Source organism: Panulirus ornatus, chromosome 42 (assembly GCF_036320965.1).
Source record: "Panulirus ornatus isolate Po-2019 chromosome 42, ASM3632096v1, whole genome shotgun sequence".
Taxonomy (NCBI): domain Eukaryota; kingdom Metazoa; phylum Arthropoda; class Malacostraca; order Decapoda; family Palinuridae; genus Panulirus; species Panulirus ornatus.
In genome coordinates, this window is record NC_092265.1 from 3,930,530 (window position 1) to 3,950,396 (window position 19,867).

At 44.0% G+C, this 19,867-nt stretch overlaps 2 non-coding genes across 2 annotated transcripts; one reads left to right on the forward strand and one right to left on the reverse strand.

Moving 5' to 3' along the window:
- The first annotated feature begins 635 nt into the window (after positions 1-635).
- TRNAS-UGA (transfer RNA serine (anticodon UGA)) lies at positions 636-717 on the forward strand. The gene has a single exon. It is a non-coding gene; the product is annotated as a tRNA-Ser (tRNA).
- A 6,080-nt stretch (positions 718-6,797) lies between these two features.
- On the reverse strand, positions 6,798-6,879 carry TRNAS-UGA (transfer RNA serine (anticodon UGA)). The gene has a single exon. It is a non-coding gene; the product is annotated as a tRNA-Ser (tRNA).
- Between the last annotated feature and the right edge of the window lie 12,988 nt (positions 6,880-19,867).

Consider the following 19,867-nt stretch of genomic DNA (forward strand, 5'->3'; position numbering starts at 1 on the left):
CGAGGGAGCCTGAGGCTATTTCCAGAATGGCTTAGAGTCTGGAGAAGGCTAACCTCTCGAGACTGTTGCCTCCTGCTGGAGGTGGTGATGGTGGTAGTGCTACTGTTGCCTTTGCTACTACTATTACTGCTACTGCTGGTCGTGGTAAACATGTGAGGAAGATTGGTACCCTTACGTTTAGTTGCTGTAGAGTGAGGGTACCTCTCTCTCTCTCTCTCATTTATCTATAACTGAGATCCTGTACTGTGTGGATTGGGGGCAGAGGGGAAAACAGGAATTTGAACCAAAGGAGCGACACTTGATAGCCACACCACAGTGTTGGCTCACCACTCACTCACCCGTTCCTACCCCACCCGACACACAGGTGGGTTGTAGTACCGGTTATACATCTCCCTGGACGGTGGCTGCCCACCACCTGCTACCTTGAGAGAGAGAGAGAGAGAGAGAGAGAGAGAGAGAGAGAGAGAGAGAGAGAGAGTAATACGTGTTCTGACGGAAGGAGCTCCACATATGTAGAACTTCCTCATCGCACGGTACAAATAGATAATTACAGTCAAATGATTATGATTACACACACACACACACACACACACACACACAGATAAACACCTAAAACCGTCTCCAACCCCAACAGAGCTGCGGTGTCCGAGTGGTTAAGGAGATGGACTTGAAATCCATTGGGCTCTGCCCGCACAGGTTCGAATCCTGTCCGCAGCGAGATCACCCTTTATGTTCCCGCTGGCTTCACGGCACGACGACGACAATCGCCTGTAAGCGGGAAATGAGAGTTCGAATCTCCTAAGGAGCTATATCTTTTATCTTTTTTTCTCTCTTTTTTGTGTCTGTGCTAACAGCACATCTGCGGGAGTTGTTCTGACCGTGTGAGGGGGTCGCTGTACCCGACAGGTGTGTGTGTATGTGTGTGGCTGTCGCTGAAGAGAGAGAGAGAGAGAGAGAGAGAGAGAGAGAGAGAGAGAGAGAGAGAGAGAGAGAGAGAGAGAGAGAGAGAGAGGAGTCTTTTGACCCATCTCGCGAGAAACATAAGGATAAAGCGGCCATAAGCTGGCTATCTCTTGAGGTTTACGAATGACGCCCTAACGATGTGAGCAACGTAAAGTGCTATGGAAAGCGTTGTGGGAGGGCGGGAGGGAGGAGGGGTCGTCGCCTACCTAGTGGCCAAGAGAGAGAGAGGACCTGCTAACCAGGCCTGTGTAAGAAGATGCTGCACGCCGTGAGCCAGCACTACAGCTGCTGTTAAGTTCCCCACCGTGCCCTAGACTGGTTATCATTTCCTCCGGCCTCATCCACAAAACATACTCTCTCCATTCCACACACAACACTTGATAACATGCAAGTCACACGACTCTTTATTTTTAATTCTAAAATTTCTCCTGAGGAGAGCGCTACGCGTTAGTCCTGCCTGGTGGCAAATACTCGCAGGTACTCTTTCTTAATCAACATCAAACTTTCATCTGTGTTGCAGGTGTAAGTGGATGTATGTGTGAATTTGCATGAATATGTATCCATGCGGTCATATATATATGTGTGTGTGTGTGTGTGTGTGTGTGTGTTCCGTCTATATACATATACAAAGCACTTACAACACAGTGTCGATTGTTCTATAGGTCATATCATATCCCCGCCTCCCTTACATCAACACCGCGGCCACCACCGCTTCCATCCCAGTTCGACTCCCAAGACTGAATCTTAATAGGTCTGGAAAACAGCTCATCGGCGGTTGATTTGCATAATGGCGCCATGACGGAACAAAAGGTGTCCTGTACGGTGAATGGCACGCGTCACATTACATTCATGGACTGTAAAAGTGGTATCTGTCTATTGTAGGTGAGTGCGTGCGTTCCTGCGCGCAATCAACTATTGCTGGCGAATGCGTTCGTTCGTGTGTGTAGTTACGTATTGCCAGGGAGTGCATGTGTTCGTGTGTGTAATTACGCACTGCCGACATGTGCATGCGTTGTGTGTGTCAGCGATTGCGTGCGTTCGTATGTGCAATTTCCTACTGTCAGCGAATGCGTACGTTCGTGTCTGTAATTATCTACTGTACACAAATTGCATGCGTTCCTGATCATGAAGTCATCACAGCAAGAGCGATCAAACCATCATTGGCTGGAGAAAGATTAAGTCAAAGATGGCATACAGGACTCCTTCTCAGATGAAATAACCTCCGCTATGTGCTCAGCACAGCACGAGGCGCCTCGGCTAGCAAAGCAATACCCTCCCTAGGGAAAGTCAGTGAAGAAAGACGCCAAAGCTACCGTGTCGAAAAGCGAGGAGAAGAGAAGGTGAGGTTTGGCCAATGTGAGGTAATATGATCATCGTTGGGCCTAGATTTAGAGGGCGTTAAAGGGTAATGTGGAGGTCTATGTCGACGGGAGGGCTGCTGGCAAAGTGTACTTCAATGGTAGAGTTGCTGGCGTGCTTCCATCAAGCAGGACAGTCATCAGAGTACATATCTGAATGAAGGTATGAGAGGTTCTCATCTCTGGTGCCTATAGGACCTCACAGTTTAGGTCTCGGGAGGCGTTCAACCCGACGAGCTCACTGACGAAGTCTACAAGTCATGGAATAGGATTCCTGCGCACGACCAACGTATATTATGGCTCTGTTAACTTAGGCCAAAAACCTTTGGTGAAGTCACTGAAGGTGAGAGCCACAGACGTCTTGCGAAAGTTTCATTAAACTGAGACGGGTAAATGCCATGAAGCTAACGAGACGAGGGTAGCGGGATGTACCGGTGTGGCTCATAATCCCAAATTGCTAAGGATCAGCGGAGACTGCTATATCTATGTAAGCCCCATTGAACAAAAAGCTCTAACAGAGTAAGCTGGGGATCAGTGTGATGGGACATGTACATACATACATATGCATGTGTATGCATCATTCTTATACATGTTCCATGTGTATACATTTATTTCTGTAGTTGTGGCACGTGTATGCAAATGTTTCTGTATATGTATATATGTTTACTGTAACAGTTCAGTCTAACTGTGGGTCAAATAACCAAGATTATTCCAAATATTCGACTCTTTCCTCGTGGCATTAAAAGCATCAAATCATTTCATGCAACTGCTCTCAACATATTTTAATTACAGTTTTTTTTTTAAAGGTCAAGAGCGGGCAGTGCTAGGTAGAATTTTGAGGAGAAAATTAACGATAGCTTCATTAGGCAGGAGAAAAAAAAAAGGAACAAGATATTTCCAGTCATTAAAAAAATCTATATGAATTTTTTCATGATATTTCGATACTCAAATATTGACACAACCAGTCAGGAGAGATGTTTACCTACGCAATGTTCAGCACCATCATACGCTGAGGGCAGGAATGTATCACTTTGATTCCTGTTACTGGGATAACCTTCTGTCTGTCTGTCTTTTTACCTCTCTCTCTCTCTCTCTCCATGTATGTATATATATATATATATATATATATATATATATATATATATATATATATATATATATATATATATATGAGATACAAAACTAACTCTCCTAAGTTCATTTCCTATAAAAATTCAAAACAAGGAACAGAAGGTTAAGAGACGTCGGCTTCTGATCCCGTACAATGTCTTGAGATGTTTTCATCATGATGGCTGAATGGCGACTGAAGCGGAAATTGTGGGGGTGGGAGTCCTTTGTTGCGCCGGGTGGACATGAAAGTACCAGACCTCCGGAACTGGCATCCTCCTCCTATTGACTACAGGGGTATGTCCGGCACGCTCTATTCACTCTCGGCTCGGAAGAGCTGGATGGCTTAGGCTTTAAGAGAAAACGTAGGAGTTCGTCTACTAAGAACGGGTAAAAACGTTTCAATGGGGGGCGCTCCCACGATTATAATAAGCCTCACTCTGAAATGACTGGATTTTACGATTGTGGCGTTATCTATCGGGTCATCTCTGGTTTAGATTCGCTGTGTTACAGGAGCATATTGCTGCCGAGGAGCACCCCTCCCTCACGGGTGCGTTGTCAAGTCTTCTGAATACGTGGTAGTGACAACAAAGTTATCCATCATGCGAACCATACAAAGTCTTCATCAGGACGCGAATGTCTGTAGATGGTCACACTGGCTCTTGTGAGGGACCTGGCGTCTTGGGCAGTGTCTTCGATAACCGGGTTGCTGGTCTTGTGTTTCTCCTAGTACATGATCAGCTTCATTTGTCTTTCCTCTTCTCAAAAGTTCCATAGCACTAAAATGCATTATCATTATACATCCATCCTCCGATACGCTTCAACACTCTCAATGGATCTACGAACTGTGGACCAATTTTGTAAGCGTTTCCTGTGACATCAAGACACTTCAACGTTACCAGAATCGCGTGAGTTCCGCCTCTCGAGTGTAACGTGAGTGAGGCAGAAGGTATATATATACTTTCATGAATTTTATGCCAGCAACGATACTGTTGGTGAGGGAGGAGTGAGACACGGCAACCTCAAAGCCATGGTGGAGGGACGCAGGCTAAGGTGGCGGGGAGATACGACAACTACTGTGATGCTGACTTGCCATGACCAGCTCTCCTCGTGTCCAGGTGGCTGAACCTCCCTTAACCGGAGTTGCCGTCCTTCTTCTACATACATAAGACAGTTTCTATCTATCTGCTTACACTCTCCTTCATCTATCCATGTGTCAAAACTGCCTCTTCCCCCTCTATCCAATCATACGTCGTTTAAGATTCGGCAGATATTTGAGACGTGTTTTCTCCTCTGCCTAATCAGTCTTTCCAATCTGTCCATTCATTCACTGCTTCCATCCCTCACCAACAAAATTCATAATTAGTTTGTTTTTCTAAGTTTCTAACTCCCTCTGACGTTGACTAACCTCAATCCTCGACTCATAATTTAAACTTTCTTCGCCTGACTTCAGTGGCTAATTTGTCTTCAGTCTTCTTGTTTTCTCGTCTCATAGCTCTCAGTCAACTTAATTTTTTTTCTCCATCTCATGTCTGAAATTTTCTCATATCTGCGCAATGAAGTTCCCTCATTTCTCAAACGTGTACGAGTTTCCAAGGTCTTTTTTTATATATATGTCTTTCATCTTATTTTTTGTCGTTCTTAAATGCATTTAGTTTTCATTCTTGAATCCATATATATATATATATATATATATATATACATATATATATATATATATATATATATATATATATATATATATATATAACCAATTCCTATGAGAGTCCTGGCGTTACCCATAACCTTTCTGAAGGCTCTTGGCAGTTGAGGTTGCGCTACTTCTAAAAGCAGGGAAATGAAGACTCCTTTGGCTTGAGAAGTTCTTTGTCTGGACTCTCCTCCTAGTGACTCGGCCTTGCTAAAGGTGACACCTTAATTCTACACTCGCTGTGTAGCCCTTCAGTGTCAAGCGTGTTGCTCCTCCTCTCACAATATACCAATTGGTTGACCTTCCCTTTTCTCTTCAGAGGCAAGAACGTTTACGTGGTCGTCGAGAACACACAATAAAACACACCCCCGGCAAATAATTCATGTATGAATAAATCAATTAGTAAATGAATAACCGATAAAAAGATAACCTTGTAATGCCCCTGGTGTGAAATTGTTTTGCTTGGGTCGGTGTTCACAATAAGGCTATTGTGTTATTATTGTTCATTTGGATGATAGGGGAAAAAGCTGTATCACATCTCTCTCTCTCTCTCTCTCTCTCTCTCTCTCTCTCTCTCTCTCTCTCTCTCTCTCTCTCTCACACACAAACACACACACACTATATGTCATGACTGCCACTGACATTCGACATTGTTCGCTAGGTTCCACAACCTCACTTTTGTTCCTTCTTTCGTACCCGTTCGCCATTTCCTGTGTGAGCGTGGTAGCGTCCAGGACAGATGAACGTACGGTTTTATATATATATATATATATATATATATATATATATATATATATATATATATATATATATATATATATATATATATATATATATATTTATCATATATTTATATATATATATATATATATATATATATATATATATATATATATATATATACAAACGGGAAATCCTCCCGAACGAACCTCAGTGAATTTGTCGGAACAACTTTATTTTTCATCCGTGGAACAACATGAGAGAGAGAGAGAGAGAGAGAGAGAGAGAGAGAGAGAGAGAGAGAGAGAGAGAGAGAGAGAGAGGCATCGCTTAGGGGCAGATGCGGGAGAGGCAATCTTTATGATCCGTTTCGTTGGCACATTATGAGCCCGGGTTTAGTAAAGCCTCTCTCTCTCTCTCTCTCTCTCTCTCTCTCTCTCTCTCTCTCTCTCTCTCTCTCTCTCTCTCTCTGTTTCACAAACCCGGTGATGCTTCGCGTGCAGAGTAGAGAAGGTTGCCTCTGTCGTGGATGATATCAGCAATAATAACTCACCTCAGCACGGGAGTACGAGGAATGGCTGATAAAGACAGACAGAGACAGACAGACAGCAGCGCTTATCGGTGATTAACAACACAGCCGATTGAGTTACATAAATGTGGAGATGCTGAATGATACGGGACCTATGGAGACGCAACACGACGGTACGACCCATAGTTACGATGATACGACCCACTGAACACGACGGTACGACTCCTGAGCACAAAGGTACGACCTATGGTTATGATGGCCTAATGTTTGACTTTAAGCAAAACGTTGTACCGTCGGTCTCGGGTCGTACCGTTGTATTCAGGGGATGTATACGGAATGAAATGACTCTCTCTCTAATTCGAACCCTCAGTTCTCGACAACAGCAGATGACTACTTTGGCACGGAGCCAGCGGTGACAAAAGAGTCGACCCGCTGCGGACAGGATTCGAACCTGTGCGGGCAGAGCCCAATGGATTTCAAGTCCATCTCCTTAACCACTCGGACACCGCAGCTCTGTAGGTGGTCGAGGGGGTTTTAGGCGTCTATCTGTGTGTGTGTGTGTGTGTGTGTGTGTGTGTGTGTAGGATGGTAACCCTCTGTATATGGAGTATGGTAACCCACTGTATATGAGGGTGACAGAAAGCTGAGAATATAGATGAATCATATCACATTGCTCGTCTGTCTCCAGTGCGATCGGCCTGACAGAATTGGGTTAGGAAATATCGTATCGAAACCAAAGCATTTCCTTAATTCCTCCTGTACAGGAAACAGGTGAACGTTGTTTACTTTAGAGAGACTAAAATCTTCTTTGGTTTCATTCAGTAGAAAGACAGATAAACGTGCGAGTTCTCACTATATTAGATATTAATTATGAAACCCCACCAGGAGGACACCCCTATTTCAACAGAATCCTGAAGCTTCCAGGTTGCGCTACAATCATCACCAGAGAAGTGATGAAAACCCATAGAGTGTACACCTTGTCGTCCGCTGACGATGACATACAACCTCACTAAAGGTGACCTTCCACTCGCCGTATCACATCATGAGGCTGGAGACTGGTAGCGCCACCACACTATATTACTATGACACAACCCCAACGTCACCGGGTATCACTCGGTGCTCATAGAGCTGCTGCTGCAGCGTTCGAAAAAAGAGTCAAGCAACCATTTGTGGTATCTTGGGTCCTCACGAGCCTGTTCGTCAACTCAACCCCCGAAGCAATGAAGTGAAAGCAGTTGTCATTGTGGGGAAAATCTTGAAAAGATGCGCCTGTATCGGGAAGAACTCTTTGTCTTTTCAAGAAAACTTGTTAATGTCTTTTTCCCCGCTCTGAAGACTGGCCTTCTTCATATAGAAAAAAAGAAAATATTGCAATCTTGTCCTTCAGCTCTGAAACACAATTTAAAACTTCACCAACGAGACAACCCGCGTACTTCTGCGTGAACCAGAAGAGCCCAAAAACTCATCTCCAACTTCCTCACACAGAACGCTTCAAGTTCCTCAAGTTCATGGCATTCCTACGAATGTGATTTACAGTCTTCACGGTGTAATGGAAGACCTTTTATCGAAGGACGTTTTGGAGCGGGTCTTTCACCTCTGAATCGTCCTAATGATCGACGCAGTGCCTGAGGGAGGTGGTGGTTATGACCAAACCACTTGCAGGAGGAGTAAGCATCTAGGACCGAAGGTGCTCTGTGAGTACTCAACTACAACCACGAACTTTTGAACTGTCTGTGGGACATCCTCTTCACTGGTTGTTACCAATGTACTCACAACTACAACCACGAAGCTTTTGTGCTGTGTCAGGGACATCCTCTTCACTGGCTGTTACTATCAGTACTATCAGTATCAGTTATCAGTACTATCAGCATCAGTGATGTGAACATAATGCTACATCAGTAGACTCATAGGATAGCAATGAGACACACGCTTTCCTTCATCTTTGTTATCATCTGTTTCTCAATATCCTACAACTGTTTTATCCAAGCAACGTCTCGTTGTACTGCCCCAACAGTGAGGCTTCTTCAAATTTCCTTATCCTGATATTCACCACAAATTAGTCGCACAGCATCCAGCATGCATGATGCATGACTTGAGCTGATGCATGACTTGTTGATGCATGACTTGAGTTGTTACCTCAACAGTGTGTGCCTATTTCTATTTGCAATCACCAATGCAAAGAGCAACGCGATACGATGCTTCCGATGCCCTTGATAAGTCTGCTCATACAAAATAGTCTGTTGAGTCGACTCTCTCTGCCTCGAGGGACTTCACTTTACTCTTGAGAGAAAAATACTCCGTTCACTGTCTTAGATCACAAGCCACACTAGGGTCTCACATCGAGACACTGATGACGTTTGGTGAAACCAAACGACAAAGATTCTTCCCATTCTGTTCATGTTATTTCTACCAAATTGACCTGGACGTAAGAAAAAAAACCTATTATCATCATCATCATCATCATCATCATTATCATCATCATCGTTTGAGCAAGGACAACAACACCGTTAACGATATCAATGACAATAACAAAGAAATATATACACAGACAACAATTAATAACAGTTCTAAACATTCTTTAAGAATCTTCCTGACTTCATGACCCGAGACGACTTCGGGACAAGATAGTGATTTATGTGTTGCCAGGAAGAGGCGAAAATGTTGCACTCAAGAGGGAGTTCTTCAGCCGTATTTTCGGCACTTTCCTCGCGCAAACATGCTGCAATTTTGCCTCCACTGTAGTCATATGTGTGGAGTAGGAACATAACTATTCTTCGGTTTATTCTGAACAAGCCGGCATCACCTTTGAGCACGACAGTACGATTCTTGAGGACGACGGTACGATCTTTGAGCACGATGGTATGATCCAGTACAGGAAGTTCTTATGGTTCTTGTACATAAAGTTGCAGGGAAAGTGTTGCGACAGGTTGGACAACATCTGAAACTAGAGACTCCACGAATTCATATATAAATATGTATGAACAAAGCTGAACTTCTATGCAAAACTGATGGGAAAACGCACAAGAGACAATTTGCATGCACACTGAACTACATACACGTAAATAAAACACAATGAAACTCACGTATGAACAGAGACAAAAAAAATATCAAAAACGAAGATAAAAGAAAGACACACACACACACACACACACACACACACACACACACACACACACAGCTAGTCAGCCAGGACACAAGCCATGAGCAGTAGCATATACGCACTAAAAGAAATAAAGTGAGAGCGAAAAAAATTAGATAATCTATTAAGACCCAAAAGATGTCTGGAGACTTGAGAACTAAGAGGAATGATGTTCAGTATTAGAGAGAGAATGTATATTCGAGGGAGATGGGAAGGGAAAAAGGGCTGAAATTTGTTAAAAAAAAAAAAAAAAAAGGAGTCTTAGAGAAAATGGGGCATGAGCCGTAAGAGAGATTATAATTTACAGAGAGGAGTCTGAGACACAACTCTGAGGGCAACTGTTAAAGGATAAGACGAGGAAGAAGTCCCTTCCCCAACCTCCTCCTTCAGCGACTCCTTCAGCGGAACGAACAGAAGCTAAGCTATGCATAACAAAGAAACAAAGGGGACTTCAGAGGGCAAAATACCTTTATGCCACGCCCTGTCAGGTGCGTTTGGAGAAGTAGAGGGTTGTGACGAAGGTTTCAACATAATTCCTGCGGGAGGAGGACCCTGAGGGAGGAGAACCAGAGGTAGAGTCATGTAGGAGAGAAGACTTGCCCTACAATAAGTAGGTGTGTGTGTGTGGGTGTGTGTGGGTGTGTGTGTGTGTGTGTGTGTGTGTTTCTTTGCTAAACGGAGAAATTAATCGAATATCAATTACCTTTTAAAAGCAATCATCAAATGGTGGGGGTTAATTAATCCGGCGACAAATTAAAATGCATTACGTCGCCGGGGTGAAATAATAATAATATATATATATTTATTCATTCCTTTTTAGCGTAGCAGAGGGCGTGGCATCTGGCTTGTACACAGGAGTACAATGGCTCTCCGTGTAATCAAGGTAGTTACGGTGCATCAACACCCGGACAAAAGGACAGTACAGAGAGAGAGAGAGAGAGAGAGAGAGAGAGAGAGAGAGAGAGAGAGAGAGAGAGAGAGAGAGAGCTAAAAACTTAACTCTGACCTTTCTCACACCTGCCACTCCCAGGCCTCAACCCCCCCCCCCCCCCCACCTGGCTAGGAGTAATTAAGCGTATGATTGACATGCAACTACAGATGGGCACTGATACCCCCCTACAACTCCCCCCTCCCTCCGCCGTGGATCCCCCCCCCCCCCCCCCCCCCCTAGCGTCAGCAGGGTGGAAACGTACCTACGTACTACCTCCTGGTTCGTTAAACATACGCCCAAATGTTAAAAGGCGTATATCTTCGGATACTGACGATCTTCCAAGAGATGTACGGCGAATATATATGTATACGCCTCTAAGTACAATGAGTATATGCCCGTCGTTTACGGTGGATACGTGCGTAGCATTTACGCGCTCCGATACGCAGGATATGTGACACCATCACATACTGCGAAAATATGCTCAAGATAAACGTAACATATTCCTCCTGATATGTGGGGTGTGGCTATCACTAATTTCCTCTACAGAACTGGGATGTGTCTTACTGTATCACAAACGAGAGGGAGAGAGAGAGAGAGAGAGAGAGAGAGAGAGAGAGAGAGAGAGAGAGAGAGAGAGACAGAGAGAGAGAGAGATCACGAATGTGTACACACACACACGAATATGCATGAATTTGAATTGAGCTTCTGTGTGTACACAGACGCGAAGAGGTACACAAAGGCATTTGCATGTGCACTCGTAAAGCAAAGAACGCTTGTAAGAGGAAACTCATGTTGAGAGAGAGAGAGAGAGAGAGAGAGAGAGAGAGAGAGAGAGAGAGAGAGAGAGAGAGAGAGAGAGGGGGGGGGGAGGGAGGGAGGGAAACGCCCATCATTACCAACCAAAAAATTAAATCTGACCTTTCTCGCACCTGCCAGTTCCAGACCTCGCCCTCCTGGCAGGGGAGTTTGTTTCTTTTCCTATTTCTTTTTGCAGCTCATTATTGATCCACAACCACACGTACGCCTCAGCGTTGCCTACAAGTATCAACACATGGGAACAATACATGTATATATATGTATATATGTATATATATATATATATATATATATATATATATATATATATATATATATATATATATATATATATATACCTCCAATACTATATATGTGCCCTATGTAGCAACGTACATATGTATGCCTGCAGAGTACGAGAAGCGAACACCAGGAGGCCAATGATCTTTCCCTCACTGAGGGAAGAATGTGCTCTTCAAAGCCGAGCAAACGAAATCTGTCTTTCTTCGAGATCTCCCACATCACTTCAACGTTCCCAAATTCCTTCCTTTTCATTCCACGCTCTGTCGACAGACACTGTTGCTGTGGCGTCTTGGGAACGGAACGATGCTGGTATTCCCGAAGAGGAAAACAGTTGATAGCGATGGATCAGTAATCAACAAGGATAAGACTAACATATGAAATCCCCCCCTCCTCTCATCGCCTCGATCGCGCCACAAGATCTCCTCATCTTCAATGGCCCGTCAAAGGGGAGCTGACACCATCAGCTCTAAGGGGTAGCGGAGACCATCAGCTGTGTCAGTGTGAGGATCGGCCCTCACCACGTACTGAAGAGCATGCCCGGAGGTGTCGTGTAGAAAGGCCCATGGGAAGATGTCTGATGGTTCAGAGACGGAGGTCCTGACGGGACAAAGGCAAGAGGGAGGCGTTGGAGTGGCCGGCAGAGCAGACTCATCCCACAGAGAGACCCCCCGAGTAGATCTGAGGCAAGGAGGGAAAAGGCGATTAGAAGAGGCTTTTTTTTTTTTAGAGAGAAGCGTGGAAATCGAAGCTGCTCTCGAGACAAACGGACTGTGCGTGGGAGGAGGAGAAAGAGCAGGAGGAGGAGGAGGCACAGGAGGAGGACGTGGAGGAAGAGGAGACAAAAGGCCCCTCGCTTGTCACAGAATGGAGGGGACATCTGGATTACATCACGGAGACGCCACATGGGGTTAATTCCTCTCTCTCTCTCTCTCTCTCTCTCTCTCTCTCTCTCTCTCTCTCTCTCTCTCTCTCTCTCTCTCTCTCTCTCTCCTCTCACTCTGTGAAAGCTGTGGAGGGTCTCATAAAGGCTCCATCCTGTTTGGGAGAGTAGGTAGGTAGGTAGGTAGGTAGGTGGTGGGTGGGTGGGTGGATGGATGTTTGCTCTGCTGTTGACACTTGGGATCAGCCAAGGAGGAGGAGGAGGAGAGAGAGAGAGAGAGGAAGGTTATCTGTGGAGTGTTTATCTTGGCTTTACATATCCTCATGATAAGTGCTAATGTCAACGGTGGGACATGAGACGATTCCCAGGGCGGACCTTCAGAGGAAAATATAAAAAAAAACTTTGCCGAGGCTGAGAAAAGATGAAGATTAGATCGAATGTCACTTGGTTTCTCTTTCTAAAGATATCAGTTCTAAGTCGGTTCAGACCAGGTGCAACACATGGATTCTCTCGTACATCTTCAACATCGTAGATAATGGTAGAAACTACATCAGTATGCTGGAATACGCCAATCCATACCTTCATTTCTTATCAGTTTTTTCTTCATTGTTACTCTTGATCTGTTCCGTATCTGAATCGTACAAAGAATAATGTAAGATGAAGAGAGATCCATAGTGTTGGGAAAATGTAATCTGAAAGAAACCATTCACTGTTCTCTCGTTCTCACTTTAACATGAGCAGCACTGTATACATTACCTCTATCGTATATAGAATGATGAATAAAGAAATTTTTAAAAATTCTGGTACTTAACGATGTTAGAACTTGCGACGTGTCTAACGAGTGATCCACTTTGCGACGTCGGATTTTAATCGTCGTCATCTGAACAAGTGATTCTTTTTCGTTCATCATACTGTTTACAGGGCCCTCTTAAGGTGTCCTCCCTCTTCTCATAACTTGGATCACGTCTCTTCCACCTGATGTCTTTATCTATCATCTAAATGACACTCAATCTACCACTCTAACTGTCTCCCGTCACCAACTGGACTCTTATCACCGGCTGTTATCGCCAGCTCAATCACAACACCACCACACCTCCGACCCTCTTTCCTGTCCACCCCGGCATTATCTGCTTTTCCCATTAACACTCCCCATCCTCACTGTCATGCACGTATGTCCCTCACCTCTTACTCATTGCTTGCCTACCTTTCATCTGCACTATATCAAGTGAACCGTGTCTCCTTTCCTCATTCATTCCACCATCTCTGTTGCTCTCCTCCTCCTCCTCCTTTCCCCTGTTCTGTCATCCGTTGATCTTCGTAGCTCTTTTCCTTTTGTTCCCTTGTGTTTCGTCGTCCCTCACATCTTACCCTACTCCTTGCTCCCTCCCTTTCTCTCGTTTTTCATCCTGCCTTTCCAATATTTTCTCTCGTTCTTATCACCTCTCACTTTTTTCCTTCATCTGTTTTCCTCATCTTTTATAACATTTGTTTCCATGAGACTTACACATCATCTCATATTCTTACCGTCATGATTTTGCAATTTCTAATCTGTTCCAATCATTCTTCCCTTGCCCTATCACCTCACAGCTTCCTTCTGACTCTCTCTTTCCCATTTCCCCCATCCCTCCCGGCTTGCCCATACCCCTCACCCACCCCACCTCTTCCCATACCTTAAACCAGAATAAAAAAAGATATTTCATCCAGGTTTTTTTTTTCCTTTTATCTCTGAGCACTTGCTGGTGTTTGTCTGCCCTGCAAGCACCCAGACCCGGGCCATCTTGTCCGGATTTGCCGACAGAGTAGACACAGAGGTTCCTCCTCCATCTGTGGTTTTCAACCCGACTCTCGCAAATCTTTATACCACTGGATGAACACACCAGCATCTACCGTCGAACCATATTTTTCTATGAATGTTATTCACTGCTTGCGTCCTTATTAGCCTACAGTAATTCTTATATTACTCTCTTACTCTCTCTCTCTCTCTCTCTCTCTCTCTCTCTCTCTCTCTCTCTCTCTCTCTCTCTCTCCCCGTTGTACATCAACTGACTTATATTTCTTTTTTGTATCTCCCCTGATGTGATTATTGCACGAAAACGCGCTTGGGAACGTATCGTGTTTCTTTTCCCTATGGACTCAAGGAATATATATATATATATATATATATATATATATATATATATATATATATATATATATATATATATATATATATATATATATGCAAAGTGTGCATCATACAGTACGAATGATATTTTATATCAGATTTCTGGACAACAATATTTCGTCGCATGAAAGAAAAACGTTGTACATTACCATCCTCATCCCAAGTTCTACTTCACTTGGGACAAAACTTTTGAACAATTTGCTTCAAGTCGTTTAAGTGAAGCCAGGAGAAAGTTCTGTCAGGCGGAGGAGATATATTCCGCTGCAAGTTTGCATGTAATGTACTATATTACACTGTCTGCCTTTGCAAGATCACGGTAGACCTAAGAAATTATAACATACTTGAGTAGAGATTGGGTTAGAATAGTACAGGGCATGATGCGGTTCCTCTCCCCACGGACGTACTGATGGGGTAACCTTCCCACGGACATACTGATGGGGTAACCTCCCCACGGACACACTGATGGGGTAACCTTCCCACGGACATACTGATGGGGTAACCTCCCTACGGACACACTGATGGGGTAACCTTCCCACGGACATATTGATGGGGTAACCTCCCCACGGACATACTGATGGGGTAACCTCCCCACGGACATACTGATGGGGTAACCTCCCCACGGACATACTGATGGGGTAACCTCCCCACGGACATACTGATGGGGTAACCTCCCTACGGACATACTGATAGGGCAACCTCTCCACGGACATATTGATGGGGTAACCTCCCCACGGACATACTGATGGGGGTAACCTCTCCATGGACGAATTGATGGGGTAACTAAGGACATTCTTCCAAGAGTAACGCACTAGACCATTAATGCCTTTAAACGATTTACACATCTGAACCCACTGCAATACTAGCTAATGACTCGAGAGTTTGCTGTGTATCCAAACAATTACATACACCACTAAAGATACAGATATACTGACACACACACCAGTATCCTACAAATACACCAGCATCCTACAAGTACACCAGCATCCTACAAGTACACCAGTACCCTACAAATACACCAGCATCCTACAAGTACACCAGTACCCTACAAATACACCAGCATCCTACAAGTACACCAGTACCCTACAAATACACCAGCATCCTACAAGTACACCAGTACCCTACAAATACACCAGCATCCTACAAGTACACCAGTACCCTACAAATACACCAGCATCCTACAAACACACCAGCATCCTACAAACACACCAGCATCCTACAAACACACCAGCATCCTACAAGTACACCAGCATCCTACAAGTACACCAGTACCCTACAAACACACCAGCATCCTACAAACACACCAGTCACCTCACATGAGTGACTGTGGAAAAGAGAATTCTCAAATATGGAAAAAGAATATTGCTTTATACGTGTTCCTCTTTGTCCTCAATATCATTCATATTTAAAATGCTTTCTCCTGCTTCTTCTCCATTCACATTAAGGGATTACGAGTTGCAATGTTCAATCTCGTCGGGTTTTTAACATAAGTAATCTAGAAAAATGTAAATAAAGCAAAATACAATGTAAATACATCTTTACGTAATTTGCATAGTTGTTTGATTTTGAAATCTGTTATGATTCTAGCCCAAAAAAAACATTTAGTTGTTGATATACAACGAATCAATCGAAGTGAATTCAAGCCCATCAATTCATGAATAATCTCCTTGCACGCCTTACGTCTCGTCAAATTGTGTATGTGTGTATGTGTGTGTGTGTGTGTGTGTGTGTGTGTGTGTGTGTGTGTGTGTGTTCTTTCATTTCCTTTATGTAAATTTTACTATTCATATGTATGCAAATGTTATCATTAGGTTGAGGAAGGAAGAGGGACGGAGAACATAGGAGAGACGAAAAAGGAGAGGAGAGAGAGGAGTGGAGATGGATATAGTTGAGCCGTAAGCGAGAGTGGGGAAGAAAAGGAAGGATATCAACGGAGACGAGTAGTGGACCTCAGTTCCTCCTCCTGCTGGGGGAAGATCTGAGGAGATAGTGGGAGATGGATGGGGCGGTGGGGAGGAGGGAAGGAAGTGGGTCTCCTGACCTTGAGGAGGTGGGTCTCCTCACTTTGAGGAGCTGGGTCTACTGACCTCGAAAAGGGAGCGAACGAAATGGAATGGTTATGGAAGGGAGGATAAAGAAAGTGGAGTAAGAAGAGGAAAAGGAGGAGTCAAAGATGATGATGGGGAGGAGGAGGTGGAAGAAGAAGAAGAAGAGGAGGGGGAGGTGGAAGAAGAAGAGGAGGAGGAGGAGGAGGTGGAAGAGGAAGCTACACGCTTTGTCTGAACACTGAGATGGATATTCTGCAGCATCTCCGTCTCCCTCGCCAATTTCCTGCGTCTCGTTGCTTCTGCTTGCCTGATAATTGAGTCATTAGCTTCCCTCCTCTGATACCTTGGCCACAGACAACCTTTCTTACTTAGCCTTGGTGCAAAATGATAAACAACTGTCTATGATTCTCAACTCCTGTGTCCATACGTGTTTACAGTCAGACAGGCTCCTCTATACATTACAAATACATGGACACAATAAAAAGTTCATTTATATGTCCACCTTGCCTCTACACAGGGGCGGTATACAGGCACCATCTAATAATAATAATAATAATAATAACAATAATAATAATATAGTAAAAATTTGGACTCTTGGGTTCGTCAGAGAAAATAACACGAAGCTCGTAGAAGCCTGGGTGTTGACAAGGCCCTTAATACATTCAGGGTTTATTAACCATGAAATTCTCGAGGGCAGCTCCTTGGATGGCGGCCAGGGGCATCCCCCCCTCTCTTTCCCCCCCTCCTCCCTCGCTCCTCCTGCTGGCCAACGGACAGATAATGACGTGAAATCTTTCACCTTTTTGAAAGGAAATTCAAGGGAAATAGACAGTCCTCGAAATCAAAGGGTGGAAAAATATAGTAACGCCTTATTAGCCCAGAGGAGGAGATAATCATTGACATAATTCCAGACGTATGGAAAAAAAAAAAAAACTGAAAAAAAAATGAACAAATACGCAAGCATTGTAGCCAAAAACTGACTTAGTTTCGCTGGAAAGTGTATATAGAACAGAAAGAGGTAAAAATATGTTTTACACCTATCTCCTTACACGTCATAAAAGAATAATAATTGCAATTTGCAAATAATGTTGTTAACAACGAGTATCGATAACATACGATGTGGGTGTGTGTGTAATCAGCTATTTCTACAGCATGGGAGGAGAGATCAGTATGGGAAATATGAAGAGGAAAAATGGCGGTGTGTGAAATGGTTACACCATTGACCAAAGCCATTCCGCCGTTCTCCGATGGAACAACGCAGAGCAATTGTAGTTGTGGAAGCGTCTGCTCATTCTACTAAGCACGGGTCCAAAGGCCAATGACCAGCTGCCCAGCGGCATCGCAACCCTCTACAAAAGAGAGTAGACGTGAGCCCAAGAGACCTGAATCTTCTGCTGTCATACTGCAAAAGTACTTCTTTATATCTATTCTAGCGAGTTACTGGCTTAATATCATGTTACGGCCTTTGTTTGTTCTATCCTTACACCTTACGAAGAAAAACTCCCTCTGCATCATGAAACAGGTTTAAAATTTACCTTAAAAGTTTGTGATCAGGTTACCCCTTACTCTTCTTTCTTCCACACTGGACAGATTTAAGGCCTTTACCCTTTCCCTCCAACTCATCTCTCTCTCTTAATTCATCGACCATCCTTGCTGTCTTCCAATGGATCTTCTCTATCAGTCCTTTGTCCTTCTTGAAGTGCGTTGACCATACCTGAGACGCATTTTCCACGACTGGTCTAGTGTAGAATGTGAATAATTGGTTGAATTATAATTCCATATCCATCACACTCGAACGCTACTCTAATATCTGTGTGTGTGTGTGTACGACAACAACACGTTCTTTTTTCCCTACCTCACTGAGGTATGATTTAGCAATTTACCCCATGTGTCACCATAGCTTGTGGCCCGGGCCGTTGCTCGTGTGGGTCCATGAATATTTCCAACATAAACCCTTTCACCGAGGATAGGGTTGAACTCCCCTATATACCAACAGGCACTGCCTTCCCCCTCAAACACCCTGCTTTTTTTCCCTCGTTGTGGATCCTATTTGGTGTATGTATCTTTATAACGAAACGAAATATACAATAAATATTTCGCATCTCCCAGAGATAAAGACGAAATCATTGATATGGAAGGATCGAAATCAATAATAAACACGATAACAAAGACAGATATTCCTTTTTACAATATCTTCTGAAGAATATTACTGGACGCACCTCTCTCGTTCTCCCTCCCTTTGAACATCATATTTTAAATCTCTCCTTGATGATATTTTTACCATATCTATATCCGACGGACATAAGCATTATTCATGAATTGCATAAAATTGTATTGTATATTCCAATCATCAAAGTCTTTCTTCTTTCTCTTTTTTTTTCATTTCTTTACAAAGTAGTAATGGGAATTATTTTTTTTTCCCCTCAACATTTTCTTTCATTCATTCATTTCAACATCGAAATATTTTTCTCTCCTCCTCTCACGACGCAACAGTTTCTGTTCTGTTGTTGATCTATTAAGTTGATTTTTTATGTTATATAGACTCTGGGAAGTTTGTGGTGTGCGAGTCTCGCCAGTAAAAAAAATATAGCAGCAGCAGCAGCAGCAGGCACAGCAGCAGGCACAGCATGAAGAGCGTGAACAACGTCCTCACCAACACAAGCAACAGCACGAATAAACAGCATCGTCCTCACAGCACAGAACAGCAGAAAACAGCAAGAACAGCGTCCACGCACCACAGAGCAGCAGAAAACGGTATCCGCACAGCACAGTCGCAACAGGAGGGGGACTTATCTTCCATGACTACCAAGCCAGGAGGAGCGGGTGACAGCAGAAGCAGCGGCAGTAGGAGCAGTGGCATCCTATGCAGTGGCAACGTAAGCAGTGGCAGCCTAAGCAGGAGGGGGTGTGAGTAACTGCTGGATGTCAGCTCCAACAGCATTACCAAGAGCATTATAGTAGGATCAGATGCAAAAGCATCACCACCACCTTACCACTGTCATCTATCACCTTCAAATCACCAGCGTCCTCACTCTCACCACCTAAATAACACGCACCAACCACCTCACCATCACTGGCGTCCTACCCAAGCCACCACCAAGGGCATCATCAAACACTTATCACCATCAACACGTCCGTCCCCTCCTGCAGCGGATGGAGCGTAGCATTTTAGAACGTCCCCTGGCAAGGCTCGCCTTTACGTTGGGGGAGGGTCGAGTACAAACTGTCCCCCTTCCTCCCTCC